Source organism: Pseudophryne corroboree, chromosome 4 (genome assembly GCF_028390025.1).
Source record: "Pseudophryne corroboree isolate aPseCor3 chromosome 4, aPseCor3.hap2, whole genome shotgun sequence".
Taxonomy (NCBI): Eukaryota; Metazoa; Chordata; class Amphibia; order Anura; family Myobatrachidae; genus Pseudophryne; species Pseudophryne corroboree.
Genome location: NC_086447.1, coordinates 595,730,745 through 595,739,167, shown reverse-complemented (window position 1 = coordinate 595,739,167; position 8,423 = coordinate 595,730,745). Strand labels below are relative to the sequence as shown.

General features: G+C 38.5%; 2 pseudogenes; one reads left to right on the top strand and one right to left on the bottom strand.

Annotated features, from left to right (window-relative positions):
• Positions 1-119, bottom strand: LOC134912160 (5S ribosomal RNA; annotated as a pseudogene).
• Positions 120-7,565: 7,446 nt separating this feature from the next.
• On the top strand, positions 7,566-7,684 carry LOC134912159 (5S ribosomal RNA; annotated as a pseudogene).
• The last annotated feature ends 739 nt before the right edge of the window (positions 7,685-8,423 follow it).

Below are 8,423 nucleotides of genomic sequence, written 5' to 3'. Positions count from 1 at the left end.
AACCTACAACACCTGGTATTCCTTAGTGGTCCACCACCTAAGTACTGACCAGGCCCAACACCGTATTGCTTCCAAGATCAGACGAGATTGGGCATGCGCGGTGTGGTATGGTAGTAGATCAGCATTGATCTGGCGATTTCTACCACTAATATATAGATGGTAGAGGGTTATTGGTAAGCACCTTGTTACCAAATTAACCGAGTAATCTCTAAGGAGAAAATATATGTTTAACCATCATTGCACCAAATTGTAACCCAAATCTGTAGGTATACGTGGGTTTAAATCATGTGGTTAATGGTTTCTCAGCCCGCAAGGAATGCCTGTATGTTTCATTATGTGCTGTGCAGCACCTATGAAAATTGGGTTTGTACTGCGAATAAGGCAGATATAGATCACTGTTCTACTGATAACATGCCACAGTATTTGTATATGATCCAAAGAGAAATCGTCTCTATTGGTTAATTGGATCACCCTGTTAAGGGAAAAACAAAGGTTATTGTGAAGTTATAAGCTCAAAGATTATAAATAAACCTCCTATTATATCATGATCGAAAAAATGCAGGACCAAGAATGATATAAAGATTGTTAGGAGAAAGAAAACAGACTTGAAAAATAGACAAGATGTATAACAGTCTCAATTACCCAATTAAGGGCTAATTAGTGCCATGGTGCCTAACAAAGTATAGGTGTTGTCTTTGAAATAGAAACATTTTTGCCACAATAACTTATATAGCATGTATCCACAGTGTATCTGTAACGTGTCTGTCTAACATGTAATAGACAGACAAGAATTGCCAAAATGAACCCAAAGAGGGGACAAATACAATAATCCCCCAAAAAAGATCATATGCTAGGTGATTTTTTCAATACATTTAGCTATGATATGCACAATAGCTTTATATTCCAACAAAGACCTGCATATGAATAGGTACTGATGCACTGTATTGTGATTATTGGCATAACATTTGCCAAAGAGACCAATGCACGCTGTTTCTTAATTGTGTATGTGCCAATAGGTTTGACGGGAGATAGTGTAGCAGATGGGACAATGCAATAATTAAGTTTGCCCGCTCTCCATGCGCCGTTAGCCGCAGAGCTCCGGCGTTAATGAGGTTTGAAAAATGTCATCTCCTGCTACTGGGAGATCGATAGGCAAGTGGGGACCAAAAATACTTAAGTGTCTGTCTGCTCGTAGCGCGCCGCTGACCGCCGGGCTCCGGCGTCCGTGCTGCCTCTCTGATCTCCTCTCCTTTCGGTCTCTGATCATGTGAGCGTACTCATCATGATCCTCCTGTTCACCTCCCAACGTACGTTTCACAGATTAGCTTGTTCACGGGCAGTGTGAACATGTGGTGTCAGGATCTGGCTTAAATCTATACGATTAGCCAATCAGGATTGTACCTGTTTGATTATTTAATACTGACAAGGTTTGTATGAGCTTCAATTTAATTAAATGAATAGAACGAGCAACTTAGGTGTCCTGCAATTGACGGCACCAATTTGGTTATAGCGCCTATTCCATATATCCAAGTACTCTGAGCCTGCCTAATAATGTTTTGTATTTTCATCAATATTTTCACAATTTAGCTTTACCAGGTGGCTCACATTGACTAGCCCCTAAATAGTGAAACAATATAACTGGTGTACCAATATTTTAATATAATAAAATTAAAGGTTACATTTTAATTACTTCACTTTTCATATCATTGCTCATTACTCAAATCATTATCGTTTCCAAGTGGGAGTGCTCCCAACAAAGGTCACTTTTTTTCTTTTTCTTTCCCCTTTACTACATATGCATTGGACCTATGGGAGCACCATCGACAATCACTGTTTATATCTACACAAAAATATTTCTACTGGTAGATGGTGATACATTTTCAGAATTTTTCTGATGGGTCGGTTATCTTGGAAACCTTTTGCAAATAAATTTTAAACACAAACCACCTAGTCCTGTGCGGCATCCTTAAATCTAACTTTATACTACCTACTGTATCAACTAGAAATAGTTTTCTTAGGAATAACAGCACGGATAAGTGGTTATTACGTGACTTTTGAGTAACCATAATCTTCTGTACACCGACGGGCATAGTCCCATATACATGTAAAATGAGCTTCAATTTAAAGCAGGAACTATCCTACAAACATAGAAATAGAGAAAACTTAGATGACATCTTTCCCAGCAACATAGTGGACACAGAACCCCATAGCAACTGGGAATCAGACTTTATACAACTTAAACAAACGTTACACAAACAAATAAGGACAAACTGGGATCTTACCACGTTAGAAAACTATGTTAAGAACAAAATAGTACCACGTGGCCTCAGACCAAGAGTCTTTCCCACTTTCACCTTGATAAGTGAAAACCTCAAAACTGAATGGGATAACAGCCTTCTTAAATGCTCTATGGAACTTATGGGCATCCTGATCAAACACGATCACCTTGTACTTGAAGGTTGCGAACGTGATCTGGAAGAACTGAGTAAAAAACTGGAACCCTGGGAGAAGGACACACAGTTTCAACGGTGCTTTGAAAAGAACAAACAAGACCTTTTGACATATGAACAGACAATCATTGATAGAAAAAGGAACAAATTTGCCAGAGATAAAAAGGATTTTGCTTCAGGTAAAATATTCAAATGGAACAAACCCTCCTGGCAACAACGACCCCCTAGAAACCGTGAACAGTATTCATCATCAGATGTGGAAACATCCGGTACAGAGGAACTCTCCGAGTATACCTTCAATACACCCCTGACGACAAACTCCAGAGGGGAAGGTGAGAGTCTAACCCAATATCATCATCAACATTTTTTAGGGGATCCCCCCAGGGGAAGGGGATCAAGGCACCCAACAAACGAAAGACAAGGAGGGGGCGGAAGGGGAGGAAGAGGAAGACAACAACAACAATGGGACCAACTACCACCCAGGAGACAGCCACCCCGGAATACACGCAGAAGATAACATCAGAATCCTCCGATCCACCCGATACCACTTCACAACTTAAAATCATCAATCTCTCAACACACAATCTAGATCAAGAGCAAATTCAAGTCCTGAGCAAAGGTCTTTCCTATTCTCCAACTGAGAAATTCAACAGATTCAAATGGGAAAAGGATCTGAGACTTTTCAATAGAAAGTTACTACTTACCAAGTTCCACAATAAGAAATCTGCACCTGAAATGGGAAGCACACAACCGAATCAGACCGAAGCAAGTGACAACACGACTGTACCAGACCTATCAGGGCCCGAATTAGAAGCACTGGAAGCCCTGGAGGCACTAGAATCCGAATCCACGGTAACTATAGATCCTCAATGGGAGGTCAGTACGAGATTCATTTGTAAGAAAAAATCATCATTTTTCCCTTCGGAACAGACAAGCCCAGAAGTACAGATATTCACCAAATTAGTATCGAAAGAATTTGATCAAATACATCTTCAGAAAACTAGAAGATTGTGCAACTCCAATCTAACTAGGAAAGAACTGGATGCTCTAAGAGAGATTGAATCCTGGCAGGATGTAATTATAAAGCCATCAGACAAAGGGGGCAATGTAGTAATATGGCCCCAAGAACAATACACACAGGAAGCATATCGACAGTTGGAAGATCAGACATGCTATCAGAGGATACTACTCAATCCCATGGAAAACTACAAAATACTATATGATAGGATGCTTTCCAATGCGCATGAGGAAGGAACAATAACACCTTCAGAATATCAATATCTCCAGACCACACATCCTAGAATCCCCACATTCTACATGCTGCCCAAGATCCACAAGAACTTGTGTCAACCACCGGGTAGACCAATAGTATCAGGGATTGGATCATTGACTGAAAAAGCAAGTATTTTTGTCGATCTCCATCTGCGACACCATGTAATGGGTCTCCCCTCCTTCGTTCAAGATACTACAGACGTTCTTCGCAAGATCCATGATGTCAAACTGGAGGCAAATCAATTCTTAGTCTCTCTAGATGTTGAGGCACTATATACTTCAATTGACCATGATAAAGGACTGGAAGCTGTCAACTATTTCATGAACATGGAAGGAATGGAAAAATTCCATACATTCCTTGGAGACCTACTTCAGTTCATACTCAATCACAACCTTTTCACCTTCAACAAGAGATTCTACCTACAAACTAGGGGCACAGCTATGGGGGCAGCGTGTGCCCCGACGTATGCTAATATCTTTCTAGGATGGTGGGAACGCGAATTCGTTTTCAGTGACAGTAATGATGTTTTCACGACCAATATCATCATGTGGGCAAGATACATTGATGATATCCTGATGATTTGGGAAGGAGATATACAGATGTTACTCTTGTTCATCGAACACTTAAATAACAACAACCTCAACATTCGCCTCACTCACGCCATCAGTCAAGATGAACTTCCATTTCTGGACATACTCATTTTTAAGGATAAAAATGATATGCTTTCAACAAAATTATTCAGGAAGGAGACATCATCAAACACACTTCTACATCAAACCAGCTCCCATTTCCCTCCCACAATAAACAATATACCTAAAGGAGAATTTCTACGTTTAAGAAGAAACTGCTCCAATGATCAGGATTTCGTAGAACAAAGCAAAGACCTCTCTAACAGACTCCGTGAGAGAGGATACAGCAACACATCTATCAAGAAAGCCAGCAGAAACATTCAGACCATTCAGAGAGAACAATTAATCTTTGATAAGAAACAAAAGAAACAAGAGGATAAAACTATCAGGTTCGTTGGGGGTTTTTGTCAAGAATGGCACCAGGTTAAACAAGCCATCCAGAAACACTGGGGAATTCTCCACTTGGACCCTACCTTATCTGAAAAACTTGGACCACAAGTATCCATGAGTTGGCGGAGATCAAGAAATCTGAAAGATAGATTGGTATCCAGTCATTTCCAACCATCTCGTGATAAACCACAGACTACCACTGGCACACATCCATGCGGTCACTGTAAAGCATGTCAATATATCTTTAAGACAGATCACATTCAGGATCGCTACGGCAAAGATATTAAATTCAAGCATTTCATCAACTGCTCCACCGAAGGTGTGATCTATTGTATTGTGTGCATTTGTGGACAAAGATATGTGGGTATGACGACTAGGGCCCTCAAGCAAAGAATCCTGGAACATATTGGATCCATCCGGAATGCCACCAGGGACTTACAAAAAATGAAGCAACTTACCTCTGTAGCACGACATTTCTTTTCCAACCATGCAGGTCGCTGGGATGGACTTAAAGTTTGTGGACTAGAAAAAGTGAAATTGGGTCTACGTGGGGGGGACCTGACTAGCACTCTCTTACAAAAGGAATGTGAATGGACATTCAAATTAAATTCACTTCATCCACATGGACTTAATGAAACTATGAATTTTGGAGCATTCCTTCCAATCTGATTGTCCAATTTGATTGACTAATTCATCCTTTTATTATTCTCCTTCCCTTTTTTTAATTATTAACTGTTACCAAACTTATTATTTTTATTTAATTAATTTTTTAATTATATTCATTATCATTATTTATAATTATATTTATTATTTTTATTTTTATTAATTTCATTCAATATTATATTATTATTTATTACTATATATAATTTATCTCCCTCTTTTTCCTTTTCTTTTTCAACACAGTGGTTTTTAAATATATCAGCACCTTAAGTTTATCACATATTTTTTCTCTGCCATTAATGATATTCATCAAATTTATAATAGCAGCAATCACACTTATACACTGTTACATTAATTATATAAGTTAACAGCACCCCCTCTAATATTTTTTCTCCCCCCCTCCCCCTACCAAACAATTTCCCATCACCCCAAAAAAAACCCCACCTCCCTTCCTCTTATTATCCCTTACTTTCCCCCCCCCTTTCCCTTCACTTCCTAATTAATTCAATACTATACACAAATTATCATTTAACCCCTTATATCCACACATAGCAATTTCCACCAATTAATCACCTATACTCCACTCTTAATTAACATTATTATATCATTATCCATCTATTTATTTTTATATATTCATTATTATTATCAACACTCACACACCACTACTATATACTATAAGGAATGCGATAATTAAATTCATATTTAGTTTTAATATTATTATTATTCACGCACCACTACTATATACTATAAGGATTTAATAATTAAACCCCTTCGGCATCCTAATTCACAAACATCTTGCAGGACACCTAAGTTGCTCGTTCTATTCATTTAATTAAATTGAAGCTCATACAAACCTTGTCAGTATTAAATAATCAAACAGGTACAATCCTGATTGGCTAATCGTATAGATTTAAGCCAGATCCTGACACCACATGTTCACACTGCCCGTGAACAAGCTAATCTGTGAAACGTACGTTGGGAGGTGAACAGGAGGATCATGATGAGTACGCTCACATGATCAGAGACCGAAAAGGAGAGGAGATCAGAGAGGCAGCACGGACGCCGGAGCCCGGCGGTCAGCGGCGCGCTACGAGCAGACAGACACTTAAGTATTTTTGGTCCCCACTTGCCTATCGATCTCCCAGTAGCAGGAGATGACATTTTTCAAACCTCATTAACGCCGGAGCTCTGCGGCTAACGGCGCATGGAGAGCGGGCAAACTTAATTATTGCATTGTCCCATCTGCTACACTATCTCCCGTCAAACCTATTGGCACATACACAATTAAGAAACAGCGTGCATTGGTCTCTTTGGCAAATGTTATGCCAATAATCACAATACAGTGCATCAGTACCTATTCATATGCAGGTCTTTGTTGGAATATAAAGCTATTGTGCATATCATAGCTAAATGTATTGAAAAAATCACCTAGCATATGATCTTTTTTGGGGGATTATTGTATTTGTCCCCTCTTTGGGTTCATTTTGGCAATTCTTGTCTGTCTATTACATGTTAGACAGACACGTTACAGATACACTGTGGATACATGCTATATAAGTTATTGTGGCAAAAAATTTTCTATTTCAAAGACAACACCTATACTTTGTTAGGCACCATGGCACTAATTAGCCCTTAATTGGGTAATTGAGACTGTTATACATCTTGTCTATTTTTCAAGTCTGTTTTCTTTCTCCTAACAATCTTTATATCATTCTTGGTCCTGCATTTTTTCGATCATGATATAATAGGAGGTTTATTTATAATCTTTGAGCTTATAACTTCACAATAACCTTTGTTTTTCCCTTAACAGGGTGATCCAATTAACCAATAGAGACGATTTCTCTTTGGATCATATACAAATACTGTGGCATGTTATCAGTAGAACAGTGATCTATATCTGCCTTATTCGCAGTACAAACCCAATTTTCATAGGTGCTGCACAGCACATAATGAAACATACAGGCATTCCTTGCGGGCTGAGAAACCATTAACCACATGATTTAAACCCACGTATACCTACAGATTTGGGTTACAATTTGGTGCAATGATGGTTAAACATATATTTTCTCCTTAGAGATTACTCGGTTAATTTGGTAACAAGGTGCTTACCAATAACCCTCTACCATCTATATATTAGTGGTAGAAATCGCCAGATCAATGCTGATCTACTACCATACCACACCGCGCATGCCCAATCTCGTCTGATCTTGGAAGCAATACGGTGTTGGGCCTGGTCAGTACTTAGGTGGTGGACCACTAAGGAATACCAGGTGTTGTAGGTTCTTTTGACGGCACCAATTTGGTTATAGCGCCTATTCCATATATCCAAGTACTCTGAGCCTGCCTAATAATGTTTTGTATTTTCATCAATATTTTCACAATTTAGCCTTACCAGGTGGCTCACATTGACTAGCCCCTAAATAGTGAAACAATATAACTGGTGTACCAATATTTTAATATAATAAAATTAAAGGTTACATTTTAATTACTTCACTTTTCATATCATTGCTCATTACTCAAATCATTATCGTTTCCAAGTGGGAGTGCTCCCAACAATGGTCACTTTTTTTCTTTTTCTTTCCCCTTTACTACATATGCATTGGACCTATGGGAGCACCATCGACAATCACTGTTTATATCTACACAAAAATATTTCTACTGGTAGATGGTGATACATTTTCAGAATTTTTCTGATGGGTCGGTTATCTTGGAAACCTTTTGCAAATAAATTTTAAACACAAACCACCTAGTCCTGTGCGGCATCCTTAAATCTAACTTTATACTACCTGTCTTATAAATTTAGTAGGAAAGTATTCTAATTACTTGCTTATGACACCCCATAGAATATATTATGTTTAGTACCTTGGACACTGTAGCTTATTCACTTAAATCTCTGATAAATTGAGTGTCTGGTACGTACAGTCTGGTTAGCACAGTTAGTAAGGTGTTGGGTTTGCACTATCAAATTAATACCGTCATTGGTTTGAATCCCATGTTATCATGTTTTTATTTTACTAGTGT